Source organism: Ovis aries, chromosome X (assembly GCF_016772045.2).
Source record: "Ovis aries strain OAR_USU_Benz2616 breed Rambouillet chromosome X, ARS-UI_Ramb_v3.0, whole genome shotgun sequence".
In the NCBI taxonomy this organism is placed as follows: domain Eukaryota; kingdom Metazoa; phylum Chordata; class Mammalia; order Artiodactyla; family Bovidae; genus Ovis; species Ovis aries.
Genome location: NC_056080.1, coordinates 56356758 through 56373534, shown reverse-complemented (window position 1 = coordinate 56373534; position 16777 = coordinate 56356758). Strand labels below are relative to the sequence as shown.

Sequence of the window (16777 nt, the reverse complement as noted above, 5' to 3'; positions counted from 1 at the left end):
TTAGGGGGACACACATTCTCAAACAGGTCAGAGACCTCTCACCTGGGCTCACACACTCACACACACAGATCCAAGACCCTTGCCATCAGATACACTCCCAAACACCGTGGAGTTCACATCCTCAGATGGCCAGATAGAGGTGTCATGACCCAGGACACTGTATCCATTTCTTATTGCTGTTCTAACAAATTACCACAATCTTAGTGTCATGAAAAAATACACATTTATTTATTTTATTACATTTGTGTAGGTCAGAAACCCAAAAGTGGGTCTTCCAGTCAGTCCTAAAATCAGATGTAAACAGAGCTGTCTTCCTTCTGGGGACTCTAAAGAGAATCCATTTCCTTGCCTTTTCCAGTTTCCAGAGCCACCTGCATTCTTGGTCCTGGGCCCCTTCCTACACCTGCAAAGCCATAAGCACTTCATCTTCAAATCTCTCTGATCTCTGCCTGGGTCATCACATCTCCTTCTCTGTTTCTGCTTCTCTCATTATTTCCTCCTCGACTAGGGCTCCCTGGCACATGCCCTTTGCTGGGGCCTATTAGTTGCCCAGACACATATATACAAACAAGTAGAGATGTCACAGCCTAAGACAGACTCCCATCAACAACTCAAAGACTTCATAAGCTGGGACATATACCCACAAACATCTTCACATCAGATCACTGTGTCTGATCTGGCTTTTGTCATTTCCATTCCTGACAATAACCATTCTGTCCCTCTCTTGAGAGTCCCTTGGACAGCAAGGAGATCAAACCAGTCAATCCTGAGGGAAATCAACCCTGAATACTCACTGGAAGGACTGATGCTGAAGCTGAAGCTCCAAAACTTTGGCCACCTGACACAAACAGTCAAATCACTGGAATATAAGACCTGATGCAGGGAAAGATTGAAGGCAAAACGAGAAGAGGGTGATAGAGAATGAGATGCTTGGATGGCATCACCGATTCAACGGATATGAACTTGGGTGAATTCCAGGAGATGGAAAGGGACAGGGAGGCCTGGTGTGCTGCAGTCCATGGGGTTGCAAAGAGTTGGACACAACTTAGCCACTGAACAACAATCCCCTCATTTTAGGATGTTGTGCTTACATTGGACCCACCTAGACAGTCTAAGAAAATCTCCCCATCTCAAGATGGTTAATTTAACAAGGTCCTACTGTACAGCATGGGGAACTATATTCAATATCCTGGCATACATCATAATGGAAAAGAATATAAAAAGAATGTATATATGTGTGTAACGGAGCCACTGTGCTGTACAGCAGGAATTAACACAACATTGTAAATCAACTATACTTCAATTAAAAATACATTTTAAAAAGCAGATGCTTAATTTAATCATATCTGCCAAGTACCTTTTAACATGTAAGGTCACATTTTCATAGTTTTCAAGGTTGAAGACATTGGACAAGGATTTAGACATCTTTAGAAGGCTTTAAGTCAGCGGAGCAGAGACAGACATTCAAAATTAGAGACGTCATATCACAAAACACACACCTACAAAAAGCTCAGAGACCTAAAATCCTGGGGCATACACCAGAAATAGTTCACATCCCTCATCCAGAGTCACACATCTAGAGAGGGATCCTCCGACCCTCAGACAGACATCTAAAGAGAGCAGAGAGATGTACATCGTGGGACATACACCCACAAACAGGTGTATGGAACAGGTCTGGAACCTCACAAATTGGGAACGCATACTCCCACTCAAACAGACCTCATATCTTTGCCTAATAAGCAGAAGAGACTAGGAAAAAAACTTCAGTTACCATGATACACACACAAATGGATCAAAGACCTCACCTGAGAAATACTATCAAAAATGGTTTGGAGACCTCAAACTCAACAATAAGAACCCACAATATGTCAGAGAGCTCATATCCTGGAACATACTCCCAGAGTGATTAAAGATACTTTATATCTTGGCACATATATCCACAAGGAGATGACAGAGCTCAAATCCTGGGGCATATACCTGCAAACAGATCAGAGACCTCAACTCTGAGATATACACTCAAAAAGAACTCAGAAACCTCATACCTTGGATATACATACTTTAACACATAATAAACCTCTCATCCCATCATATGTTTTAGCATCAGTTCAGTTCAGTTCAGTTGCTCAGTCATGTCTGACTCTTTGCAACCCCATGGACTGCAGCATCCCAGGCATCCCTGTCCATCACCAACTCACAGAGTTTACTCAAACTCATCTCCATTGAGTCAGTAATGCCATCCAACCATCTCATCCTCTGTCACCCCCTTCTCCTCTCGCCTTCAATCTTTCCCAGCATCAGGGTCTTTTCAAATGAGTCAGCTCTTCACATCAGGTGGCCAAAGTATTGGAGTTTCAGCTTCAACATCAGTCTTTCCAATGAACACTCAGGACTGATCTCCTTTAGGATGGACTGGTTGGATCTCCTTGCAGTCCAAGGGACTCTCAAGAGTCTTCTCCAACACCACAGTTCAAAAGCATCAAATCAGAAATCTCATATGCTTGCAAATAACACCAAAAATATCAGTACCTAACACCCTGGGATATATAGCCTCCATCAGCTCAGGGAACTCACACCTGGGATGTATATCCACAAAGGGCTCTGAGACCACATGTCCTAAGATCTGTGTCCAGAGACAGATCAAAGAACTCACGTCCTGGGAAAACACCCTCAAACACATCAGAGTCCTTTCAACCTGGTTCATTTACCAGAAAACAGATCTGAATCTTCACACCATTAGACATGTACTGCTCCCCCTATCCAACACACACCGAGATCAGAGAGTTCACACCCTGGGATATACCTCAACAAACAGATTAGAGACCTCAAAACCTGGACACATAACCACAGAGACCACAAACCTCAAACCCTGCAGTCTATGCCTTCAAAGAGACCAGAGACCTCATACTCTGAGAAATATACCAACAAACAGATCAGGGGACTCACATCATGGGATATACTCCAGAACACTTCAGAGACCATATACAACCACAACTAGATCAGAGATCTCAAATCCTGCAACAGATATTCACAAGAACATCAGAGACAAGACATGCTATGAAAAAGATCCAGAAACAGATGACAGAACAAATATCTTGTGACATATACCCACAAAGAGATCAGAGAGCTCAAAGCCAAGCATAGGTACTCACAAGAGATCAGAGGATTCAAGCCAAGCGACATAAACTCACAGTGAGCTCTTTGAAATCTCGCACTCTAGATATTCATAACAAAATAGGTTCGAGACTTCATATTATGGTAGATATATCACTGAGAAAAGCAGAAAGTTCATTAACATCAGAAATACCTCTGAAATACACCAGAGACCTAATAACCTGGAATGCAAACCCCAGATATGTTATTAAAGAGCTCATATACTATAGGCATTCCCTGACGGTCCAATGGTTATAGGTTTTGTGCTTTTACTGCTGTAAGCCCAGGTTCAATCCCTGGTCAGGGAACTAAGATCCCATAAGTGGCACGACCCCCCTGTGAAAAAAAGACCTCAAGTACTGGACACACATCCTGAATCAGCTCAAAGACCTCATATCCTAGGACACAAACATACAAACAGATTGGAGACCTCACATTCTGAGACATACAGGAACAAACAGCTCAGAGACCAAAAATTTGGGGGCACACCCTCACACCATCTGACACACATTCACCGACAGATAATGGAGTTCTCATCCTGGGATGTGCACTGACAATCAGATAGAGACATCACAAGCCAGGACACTGTTCATCTCCTATAACAAATCACTAAAATCTTGGTATTGTAAAACAACACTAATTTATTATTGTACACTTCTATAGGTCAGAGACCTAAAATTGAGTCTTACAGAGATAAAGTCAAGTTTTCGGCAGAGCTACTTCCCTTCAGGAAGCTCCAGGAAAATGCACTTCCTTTCATTTTCCAGTTTTAGAGGCTGTCTGCAGTCCTTGGTTCATGGCCCCTTCCTCCATCTTCAAAGCCAGCAGCGTTTCATCTTCAAATGTCTCTCTGATCTCTCTTCTCTCTGTTTCAGCTGTCAAATCTCCTTTTCCAACTCTGCTTCCATCATTACATCACCTTCTTAGACAGCCTGCATTGTCACAGTGTCATTTCTGACTCTCACCATCATGCCTCCCACACGTAAGGACCTTAGTGACTACTCTGGGCCCACATGGATAATCCAGGATAAACCCCCAGCCTCCTGGTGATTAACTTAATCAAATCTGCAAAGTCCCTTCTGCCAGAAAGTTAACATAGTCACAGGCTTCCCAGGTGGCTCAGATGGTAAAGAATCTGCCTGCAGTGCATGAGACCCAGGTTCAATCCTTGGGTCAGGAAGATCCCCTGGAGAAGGAAATGGCAACCCACTCCAGTATTTTTGCCTAAAGAATCCCATGGACAGAGGAACCTGGGGTTGCAGAGTCAGACATGACTCAGTGACTAACACTTTCACTAGGGACTGAGACATGGATATTACTGAGGGCCAGGATTCAGCTGAACAGAGATGTACATGCATAAATCAGTCGAGACATGATGTCCTGGGAGACACACACCCACAAACTAATCAGGGAGCTCATATGTGATTTATATACCCACAAACGGATCAGGGACCGAAAAACCTGGAAAATATAGCCATAAAGAAATCATAGACCTAAAATCCTGCAACATAAGCCTACAAAGAGTTCAGAGACCTCACATGTAGGGTAGCACACCTAGAAACAGATTAGCATTCTCACACTAGCACATATACTGACAAACATGTGAGAGCTCTCAAAGCCTGGTACATACACTCAAAATGAGTTCAGATACGTCACCTGCTGGAATTCACTTCTAAACAGATCTGAAACCTCACAATATATACCCACAAACCCATCATAACCCTCCCTCCCTGGGACATATACATACAAAGAGCTCAGACACCTCACTCTGGGATATTCACCACCAAGCAGATCAGAGTCTTCAAGTCCTGGAATATAAAACAAATGGATTAGAGCACTTGCATTCTTGACAAAAATTCAAGAGCAGACATCACATACTGAAACATAGGAATGAACAGAGAATAGACCTCATACCATGAAACACACCTACAGAGAGGTCACAAGCCTTACATTCTCTGGTCATACACACCCTAAGAGATCTAAAACTTCATATATACCCACAAACAAAATAGAAATCTCAAATCCTGGGCTTCCCTGGTGGTTCAGTGGTGAAGAATCCATCTGCCAATGCAGGAGACATGAGTTCTATCCCTGATCTGGTAAGATCCCACATGCCGTAGAGCAAATAAGCCCATGAGCCACAACTATAAAGCCTGTGCTCTAGAGCCTGGGAGCTGCAACTTACTGGAGCCTGAGTGCCCTAGAGCCTGCACTCCATAACAAGAGAAGCCGCCACAATGAGATATTTGTGCAATGCAACTAGAGAGTAGCGCCCCCCTCCGCTTGCCACAACTAGAGAAAAGCCTGCATGCAGCAACAAAGACCCAGCACAGCCAAAAAGAAAGAAGGAAATCTTAAATCTTGGGAAATAATCCTCCTAGAAGATCAGAGGACTGACAGCCTGGGATGCACACCTATTAAAAAGTAGAGAAACTCGCAAACGATCAGAGAATCATTCAATCAAATCCTGGGAATTACACCCACAATGAGATCAGAGACCTTACATCCTGGAATATGTACCCTAAAACAGATTAGAAATCTTACCCCTGGACAAACATACCCCAAAGGATCAGAGACCTCACATCCTGGGACAAATGCCTGCAAACAGCTGTGGTCCTTACATCCTGGGACATAAATGCACAATCAGATCATGCATTACACCCTTGACAAACACAGATCAGACAACCCCTTCTGTGATGTTCACCCACAGAGAGACTAGGAACCTCACAACCTGAGACATACAAACATAATATACCAAAGAACTCAAATCCTGCAGTATCCACCACAAACAGATCAGAGACCCCATATACTGGGAAAAACATCCAGAAACAAAGCAGAGTCCTTTCAAATTGGAATACATCATTCAAAAGAGAGGAGAGCGTGCATATCCTGGGACTATACCAACAAATAAATTTGAGGCCTCATATCACAGGCCATATACTGTTGCTCAGATGGGAGAACTTACCTCTCTCTCTGGAGAAAGGAATAGAGAACAGGAATAGAGGAGAACATCAAGGGACGTCAAGAACACCAAGGGACATACTACCACAAATAGATCAAAGACTACATTTTTTTCACATACATCCATGTGAGAGACCTCACATATTGGAACATACAATGACAAACAGTCACAGATCTCACACCCTTAAACATACAATGACAAAAAGGATCATAACCTTAAAAAAGTCTTAAACCATTAAACAATCCCCCAAACAGATAAGAGACCTCACACTTTGGGACCTACACCCCAAAAGACTTCATGGGCCTCACACACTGAGACCTAACCCACAGACAAAAAGAAACCTTACAACTAGGTTTATTCAACTCACAAACATATCAGAGGACTTACATTCTTGGCATACACTCATGAAAGATACCTCACATACTGGTAATTATAGTGACATGAAGATCTCAGATCCTGGGACCTACATGCACAAACAAATGAGTGACCTCATGCTCTGGGACAGACACTCACAAACATAACACAGATCTTCCATTCTGATCAATATACCCATAAAACAGATCAGGACCTCACAACTGAGACCCACACACACAATGAAACAGCAGACATCACATCCTGGGATATTGCAGAAACAACCCAGATACCTAAAATTCCAAGACAGAAAGCCACAAACACAACACAGACATCACACCTTGGAATAATAACCATAAGAGATGAAAGAATTCAAACTCTTGATATAGTCATGAAAAGATCAGAGACCTTACATACAGAGACTTCTATGGACAAACAGATCAGGGACTTCTTACTCTGTGACATACACCCAGAAACAGATCAGAGACCTCATAACCTGGGAAATATACACACAAACAGGCCTCGACATACACCAAGGAAAACAGACTCACATACTGGTATACACCAACAAACAGATCAGAGACCTTACATTCTTGGAAATATACCACCCAACATATCAGAGACCTCACACTTGGGATATACACCAACAAAGAGCTCAGACACTTTATACCACAGGATACACATATCCAAAGAGATCAGAGACCCACATCGTAAGTCATGCAGTCACAAACATACTTGAAAACTCACATTATGCAACTCTCCCCCAAATAAAACCCCACAGATCAGAGACCTCATTCCCCAGAATATACAAACAGAAAAATATCAGAGAGTTTGACATACACCCATATCCTTGACATATTCCCATCAAGAGAGACCTCATATACTGAGACATATACAGGGGCAGAGAAGTGAGACCTCATTTTGGGACATACATCCAGAAATACATGACAGATTTCATACTGTGGGACATACACCCACAAAGACTTCAAGGAACTTACATCTTGGGAACCATACCCACAAACATTTTAGAGACCTCACACCCACACTCACAAACTAAGCAGAGACCTCACACTCTGGGACATTCACCCTCAGCTAGAATAGTCCTAACATCATGTAACACACACCTAACAAACAGATCAGAGTACTTATACTCTCAGAAAACCACACCAAAAAATCTGGGAAATATGATAACCAGGGCAATATATCCACAAAGAGCTCAGAGACCTCATATCTTGGGACACATACCACAAACAGATCAGAGAGCTCATACATAGGCACAAACACCTACAAAGAGATCAGAGCTTTAATATCCAAGTGTGCATGCTCAGTCACTTCAGTCGTGTCTGACTCTTTGTGACCCTATACACTGTAGCCTGCCAGGTTCCTCTGTCCATGGAATTCTCCAGGCAAAAATCCTGGAGCGGGTTGTCATTTCCTCCTCCAGGGGATCTTCCTGACCCTGGGATCAAATCTGAATCTCTTGTGTCTCCTGCATTTTTGGGCAGATTCTTTACTACTTGAGCCAACAAGGGTATAAGCCTCCAAGATAGATCAAGGACTTTATACTCTTGACATACACCCAAGAAGAGAGACCTCAAATTCTGTAGCATACAATGACAAACAGATCAGAGAACTCATACCCTGAGATATATACCCACAAGCAGCTCAAAACTTTATATCACTGGATGTATACCCACAACAGAACAGAGATGTCACACTCTGGACATTCACACCCAAACAGATCAGACAACTCATATCCTGGAATATACACCCACAACCAAATCAGAAGTCTCTCATCCTGGGAACCAACACCCAAACACATCAGAGAGACCTCATGATCTCAGACACACACTCAAAGAGCTCAGAGACCTCACACCCTGGTATATACACCTATGAAGAGAGACCTTGTATACTGCAACATTCAGCCACAGTCATGTCAGGGATCCCACACATTTGGGACATACATCGAACAACAGCACAGGAACATTATAACACCCTTAAACAGTTTAGGGGGCTGAAACCCTAGGACACAGATTCCCCCTGCCCTCAAAATCAGTCATATTAATATCTGAACACAGACTCTCAAACACCACAGAAACTTCATATCCAGGAACGTGGTGGCCCAAACTGTTCTGTCACCCAGTACTCTGGATGCAGACTCTAGTCACCTCGGTGATATCTCTTTCTGGGTCCTAAAAATCCCTATAGTTCAAAGAACAAACAAAACCTGTATGCATCCTCCAAAGAGTTCATGGCTGTGAAATCTGAGACACAAACTCCTAAAGGCCTCAATGTCCTCACACCCAGAACACAGACTGCCAGAGGGCTCAGAAAGTTCAAATCCTGGACCCCAATACAAGGTATTTTAGAGACATTATACCTTAGGATCACAAATCCCAAGTAGTTATGATCACATTCTGGAAGTGAACAGAAAAACATCCCAGAACTCCCATAATTCTAGACCTAGATCCTCAATTAGTTCAGACATCTAAAACAGAGAGAGAGAGAACCCAGAGATCAGAGACCTGAAAGTGTGAAGCACAGAATGCTTACAACATGTAGATATGCATACAGTTTACAAGAAACTCAGGACTCTGGAACCCTGGACCGAGACTCTCAAAGAGCTCAGAAACACCACAAACACCCCTAAACTTGGCAGCTTAAAACAATGGTAAATGTTAATCATCTCACACAGTTTTGAGGAGTCAGGAACTCAGGAGAAGCTTGGCTGCACAGTTCTGGCTTTGGATCTCTTGGGCTGCAGTCATCTGAAGGCTGGAGTGGACCCAGAAGCTCCACTTGCAGGTTGGATCACTTACATGGCTAATGAATTAGTGCTGGCTTTTGGCTGAGATACTTCAGTTATGTGGTACAGGTGTCTCCCCAAGGGGCTGCTTGAGTATCCTCACAATATGGTAGATGGCTTCCACTAAAGCAAGAGATCCCAGAAAGAGCAAGGCAGAAGCCAAAATGCCTTTTAAACTTCCCTAGAGGGCAGAAGGAGAAGGGGGCAACAGAGGATGAGATGGTTGGATGTGAGTCTGAGCAATGGACATGAGTTTGAGCAAACTCCAGGAGACAGTGAAGGACAGGGAAGCCTCGTGTGCTGCAGTCCATGGGGTTGCAGAGTTGGACACAACTTAGTGACTGAACAACAACTAAGTAAGCATTGCTTTGCTGCATTCCACAAATTAGGGAGTTTTAGTTTCATTTTTATTTAGTTCAAACTATTTAAAAAAAATTTGTCTTAAGGCTTCTTTGACTCATTGAGCCTCTGTGTGCATGTGTGGTAAGTCACTTCAGTCGTATCCAACTCTTTGCAACTCTGTGGACTGTAGCCCACCAGGCTCCTCCGTCCATGGGATTCTCCAGCCAAGAATACTGGAGTGAGTTGCCATACCCTTCTCCAGGGGATCTTCCCCACCCAGGGACCAAGCCCACACCTCTTACATTTCCTGCATTGGCAGGGAGGTTCTTTACCACTAGCACCACCTGGGAAGCCCCTTAAGCCTCTGCGCCCTCTCCCAAAGCCTTTCTCCAGAGCTCAGAACCTACCTCTTGCATAAATGCACAAACCTGTCTGTCTTATAACCAGATTTATAGTTTTCACAAGAGAAACAATGTTTTTTCCTCATTGCGCACCCCTGCATCATGGTATACAGTCTATTATGTCTGTTCTCAAGAGAACAAGTGAAGTACAATTGTGAATTTTGTAGAGATGGAGACACAATTCTGGAGAGTATTTTATTTACTCTTTCTTGAATCCAACACACATTTATAGTAAATAATACATGCATGTTACTCCTACATTCCAACTGAGACAATCTCAGACCCACACTGGCCCCTGACCAGAGATGGCATTTACCTGGATTGCATTCCTCCCCCTACCCCTGAATTCTGCTTTCAGAAGTCAAGGGAGTGTAGGTGTGTGGACTGTATATTGTCCTATTGACTCAGAGCTAAGTCTTCTAAAACTTCAGTAAATCAAGGTTTAGAAAGATGATTCAAAAAGTTAGACTCTCCTACCATCCAGCCAGGACTTAGGGGTTCCAGACTCTGAAACAGGGTCTGAAAGTAAGTGAAAGTGTTAGTTGCTCAGTCATGTCCGACCCTTTGCAACCCCATGGACTGTAGCCCGCCAGGCTCTTCTATCCATGGGATTCCGCTGGCAAGAATACTGGAGTGGGTAGGCATTTCCTTTGCCAGGGGATCTTCCCAACCTAGGGATCAAACCTGGGTCTCCAGCATTGCAGGCAGATCCTTTACCGTCTGAGCCACCATATGTGACAACATCTAGGGACAGTTGGGAGGGCGGAGGTGCTATTGGCATCTAGAGGGTGGAGATCAAGGATGCTGCTTGTCATTGCCCTTTAGCCAAAGACCCCCCACCCCCAGGAATATACCTGTAGTTACACAAGTTGGGTTTATTACTCATTGCAGTGAGCAAGAATGTGGGGAACCGTGGGACATCTAGGTTAAGAGGGTGTTAGAGAGAACAAATCATAGAATCTGGGCTTAGGTTGAGTGGTTTGGGGAAGGGTCTAAGGAACTGCAGGCTTACTCCAGATTGGATGCTGTCAGAAAGTGAGAGCAGATTTATTATTTGGTATCTCAATAAGCCTTTAAATCTATGAGGAAGGCAGCCTAGAGTAAGGATAATGCTGAAATTGATAGAAAAGTAGCAGTCACTCATTTTAACCAAGTTGTTGTCCAATCCCTAGTCACGTCCAACTTTGTGAATTTATGGACTGCAGCATGCCAGACTCCTCTGTCCTCTACTATTTCCTGGAGTTTGCTCAAATTCATGTCCACTGAGCCAGTGATACTATCAAACCATCTCATCCTCTGTCACCCACTTCTCCTTTTGCCTTCAATCTTTCCCAGCATCAGGGTCTTTTCCAATGAGTCAGCTCTTCCATACAGTCCGTATAGTCAAAGCTATGGTTTTTCTAGTAGTCGTACAGATGTGAGAGCTGGATCATAAAGAAGGCTGAACACCAAAGGATTGATGCTTTCAAACTGTGATGCTAGAGAAGACTCTTGAGTCCCTTGGACTGCAAAGAGATCAAACCAGTCAATCCGAAAGGAAATCAACTCTGAATATTCACTGGAAGGACTGAAGCTGAAGCTGATGCTCCAACACTTTGGCTGCCTGATGTGAAGGGCCGACTCATTTTAACCAAGAGAGAGGGATGTTTGCTATCGTGTGGATGGCACAGTGACCTTGTTTTTGCCTATGCTTAGACAACATTATTGGGGAAGGAAATGGCAACCCACTCCAGTATTCTTGCCTGGAGAATCCCAGGGACAGAGGAGCCTGGTGGGCTGCCGTCTATGGGGTCGCACAGAGTCGGACACGACTGAAGCGACTTAGCAGTAGCAGCAGACAACATTATAACATGGCTTGGCTTTGTCTCATTTTGGCATGGTCTCAGAATAACCTTGTCTGAGGTTAGTATTCTATGAGATTTTTTTATGTCTAATAAGAGAATAACAGCCTACCTGTGGGTGCCAGGACAACTTCTGGATGTTGGGGACTGCTCCTTCTCTCTCTCCCTCCTTTCTTTTCTTTCTCATGCTAAACATCTGTTAGGAGTTCAGTTGTGTCCCTCAAAATTCACATGGTGAAGTTCTAATCCCTAGGACCTCAGAATGTGACCTTATTTGGAAGTAGGGTCATTACAAATATAAGACAAGGTCATACTGCAGTAGGGTGAGCCTCTAATGCAATATGACTGGTGTCTATATAAAAAAGAAATTTGGGCACAGACATACACAGGGAGAATGCCATATGGAGATGAAGGCAGAGATTGGGGTGATGCAGCAAAAGCCAAGGAATGTCAGACTGCCAGCAAACCACCAGAAGCTAGGAAAAAGGCATGGAACAAATTCTCCTTCTCACCCCCCAACAAAGAACCAACTGGACTCACACCTTGATCTTCCAGCCTTTAGAACTGTGAGAAAATAAATGTCAGTTGTTTGAGATACTGAGGTTTTGATACTATTTTAAAATTTTTATTGTTGCTTTACAGTGTTGTGTTAGTTTCTGCTGTACAATGAAGTGACTCAGCTATATACATATATACACACACATGTATCCCCTTCCTCTTGGACCTCCCTCCCACCCCACCCACATCCCACCCATCTAGGTCATCACAGACTGAGCTGAACTCCCTGCATGATACAGCAGGCTCCCACTAGCTAGCTATTTTACACACAGTAATGTATATATGTCAATACTACTTTCCTAATTCATCCTACGCCCCTTCACTCCCATGTCCACACAGCCGTTCTCTATCTCTGTGTCTCTGTTCCTGCCCTTGATGTGGTGCTGTTTTTACAGCAGCTCTAGCAAATGAAAACAATATCCTACAATGTCTTCCATAAAGGATTTTCCAATCCAAAATGTCAATAGTGTGTGGTGATCATTTTGTCATGCATAGAAATATCAAATCACTACTATGCACTTGCAACTAACATCATGTTGTAGATCAATTATATTTCAATTTTAAATGTATTATTTATCCAATTATTATTTTTTCTGTGTATTCCTCTTTATTTTTTATTATTTTTAAGCTTAACAGTTGATTTAATTCTATTATGAATAACAGAAATCTACTCACATTGGCTTAAAACACAGTTTTTTCCTTTCACACATTTTATTTATTTTTTAATTTAAATTTATTTTATATTGGAGTATAGTTGATTTACAATGTTGTGTTAGTTTCAAGTGTACAACAAAGTGATTCAGTTATACATATACATATACTCATTCTTTTTTCAGATTCTTTTCCTATATAGGTTATTAAAGAATATTGAGTAAAATTCCCTATGCTATACATATCCACTTATTCTTGATTTGGGGGAAATTTACGTAGAATATCATAATCTTAAGATTCATGGTCTGAGTTTTCACTTACATAATAAATTTAAGCAATATCAAAAAAAAAAAAAACTGTCAACAGTGCTGAGGTTGAAGAATCCCGCCCTAGACATGGAACCCAAAAGTACTTACTAACCTCAGAATCTCTGATAAAGACCAATAAAAAGTAGCAGAGTACACACAGCTTTGTACATAGACCCCCAAAGTCCTCAAAGACCTCACACCCTGAATACAGAAGCCTAAACAGCTCAGAGAAGACATGCCTTCAAGAGACCCCTAATAAGTCAAAAACATTATTCTCTGGGGCAGAGACCACCAAGAAGATGAAAAACCTAGCATCTAGAAACAGAAACCAAATGCTCAGAGACATCAAGTATGGGACAGCAAACCTAAGAGAGCTCTGGGTCCAAAATGCTCAGATATTTCATGCTTTGAACACACACCAGATAAGTGAACAGCTCAAGAACAATAGTATCATTCATTTCCTGCTTCTAGAACTGTATCATCTTTATGTAAGTGCTTTACATTAGGGGAAGCTGGGCAAAGAGTATACAAGAACTCTGCAGTATTTGTGCAATTTTTCTCTAAGTCTAAAATGATTTTTAAAATAAGCTTTTTAAAGGAAAAAAGATCAAAGGACATAGAAAGGAATTTATAAACCTTAAATACATGGTTCCACAAGCTCAGAAAACAACATTATGTACCTCTATTAGTCAAAGAAATGCCAAAAAAAAAAAAAAAGGAATTCAACTTTAAGGGAAAAAAACCCACTTACCCAAGGACAAAGACCCTCAAACAGCTTAGAGACTTTATACCCTGGGACAGAGATCCACAAACGTCTGTAAAACCACAACCCCTGTGACAAGAGCCTCAAAACAGCTGAGACTTCACTGTAGGGCCATAGACATCATACCTTGAACTGAGATTCCAAACAACGAGATTTCACATTCTGAACACAGTCCTCCAAAATGCACACAGCATGTAATAATTATAAGTCGACTGACTTAAAAATCATTTTCCTCCTACTCACTTACACTCAGCCAAGCACCTTCCCTGCCTGATGCTTAAAATCCCATCATCAAAGTTTCCTCCTTTGAGTTGTCTTTCTCCCCTTCAAAATTCTCCTTTAATTGTCACACATCCTTCTGTCCTAGAGCGTGAAATCATGCATCTCTCTGTAGTCATTTATGACCCAGCCCCTCACCCTACTCCTCCACACACACACACACACACACACTGCCACACACCCTGAGTCAGGCCTGGTCCAGAAGGGGTAGGAAACGTCCAAGTCATCCTCTCCCGGGGGAGGAGGGGATGTCTTGGAGGAGGATCATGAGATCGCCTTGAATCTTCTCTGCTGGACTCAGACCTACAAAGGCAGCCTAATACAGTGATGTCAGGAACCCTGGAGAAGAATTTTTCTCAGTTGCTGTTGTGAATGGTGAGTGGATCCTGAAATCAATATAATGGGATGCAATATGCATTGTTCTAAAAAGAGAAACAACAGGTAGAAGAGAATAGAAAAGATTACCCAATACATTCTGTGCCAGCCAATAATACCAGCTTCTTTTACAGGTGCGCAAACTGAAGTTCCTAGATGGGATTCGAACCTACAGTCTCCAGTAGCCAAAGCCCTGCCTCAGCAATCCCGAACGCCAACCCGGGAGCCATAGCGCCTGCGCCAAGCCAGCAGCCAATGGCATCCCGGAGCCGGTGGACCCCGGGCTCGTAGCCTTTAAGAGATTCCAGAAAACCTCGGTACCCTGGAAGAGCTTCTGTAGGCAATCTAGCGGCGGCCAATCAAAGCTCAGGGCAAGATTTGATCCCGCCCTCCTCATCTAGGACCCAATCACCACTCCACGACCTTTCACCCCACTCCACCCACCCCGCTGTTGCTTAGAAGCGGTAGCCAACTCAAGCGGGATCAAACATAAGATCACGGCGGTGACTGAGGGTGGAGTTTACCCTACCCCGGATCCCAGGGCCAAGGTCGGTCAGGGCATCGCTATTCTCAGTCTGGGGAAGGGGCCGATAAACGCGCGGGATATTTCGTGTCCCCAGATATGAAGTGGTTTCTTCCAAAGTACACTACCTACCCACCTCCGTGGTACCTCCCACAGCGGACTGTTCCATCTCTGCGTCGCGCGATGGAGTGTCCCGGAGGTGCAGTCTCGTCAGTAACTTCATTCCCAAACCTGACGCTCTTTGTGTGTGTGACCTAAAAAGAGCTGTTTTATGTCAACACTCTAAGGATCATTCACACTTGGATTCACGCTGACATAACTACAGACTGTCTCTCTCTTTCATATCTTCCTCCCCTTGCCCATGTTCCATCCCTCATCTCCCTCTCAAATGTCCCTCAATAGAGCATCCTAGCCTAGTGATCTTGTTGAGAGCCATGCTGAGGGATCCAACCCTCTGCTGCAGATCCCTGGCCCATAAAAAGGCATTCGTTCCCCTGATGCCACTGATAGAAGTGTGCATTTATGTGCCAGCATCTATAATTTTTTTTTTAAAGACACCTCTTCCTACTAGAATGTCAGTACTACCAGGATGTATATAGATTTCTAGTTCCCCCGTGTCCCCACAGCACCTAAAACTGTGCCCTGTACACAGTAGGTGCTCAAAGAGGGGTGGGGTGGGGGTTGAATAAATTGAGTCCTTTGACCCAGCAGTTCCACTTCTCAATATGCGTTCTAAGGAAATACACATGCGCAGGTTTGTGTGCACATGAATATGAGAAACACACAACTGGGGCGCAGGGTAATTGATGTCATACTGTTGCAGAAACCAGTAATCTAGAAACCAAGCACCACACTTGGAGAGTTGGAGAACTCAGGTTTATTATGCCAGTGAGCCCAGAGGAGTTGGGCCCAGAGTGGGCCCAAGCTCTAAGCCGTGACCAAAGGGGTTACAGAGTTTTCTATACGGACAGGCATGATTAAGTGGGTTTGCAGGTTTGCAGGCACTGGGCGATTGCAAAGAGCAGGACAAGGGTGAGTGAGATAAGCTCCAGTTCCTAGTATTGTAAGTCCCCACTTTCTGAGACTATGTGACTGACGTGATCCAGACTTTGCAAGGAGCAAGCTGAGTTACAGAGGCAGAAAGAGCAAGAGGTTATGTAAAGTTTTAACTTTTCCTCTTCAATACCACAGAGTATGGGCTGTGAGACAAAATAAGACCTCAACACTGGAAACATACCCCACATGGCTCAGGAATGTCACATCATAGGACATAGCACAAAAGAACTTGGAGAACTCACATGATGAGGTATAGATAACCAGTTCATAGATCTCATCCTTTGGTCACAGACTCCTATAAACATCTTAGAGATTTTACTCCCTGGGACACCAAAATGCCTCAGGGACCCCTCACACTGGGACACAAACCCCAAATAGCTCACATACCTCATACCACAAACACAGACCCCC

General features: G+C 43.4%; 1 long non-coding RNA gene across 3 annotated transcripts; it reads right to left on the bottom strand.

The window, feature by feature from the left end:
* Nucleotides 1–3771: 3771 nt before the first annotated feature.
* On the bottom strand, nt 3772–15058 carry LOC105605475 (uncharacterized). Of its 3 annotated transcripts, none has more exons than XR_009598907.1 (3): nt 14878–15058; nt 9157–9450; nt 3772–4958 (listed from the first exon to the last, which is right to left on the bottom strand). It is a non-coding gene; the product is annotated as an uncharacterized LOC105605475 (long non-coding RNA). The 3 variants fall into 3 exon arrangements; XR_001025191.5 differs by lacking the exon at nt 9157–9450 and having other exon boundaries at nt 3772–4082; nt 4898–4958; XR_009598906.1 differs by lacking the exon at nt 9157–9450.
* Nucleotides 15059–16777: the final 1719 nt, after the last annotated feature.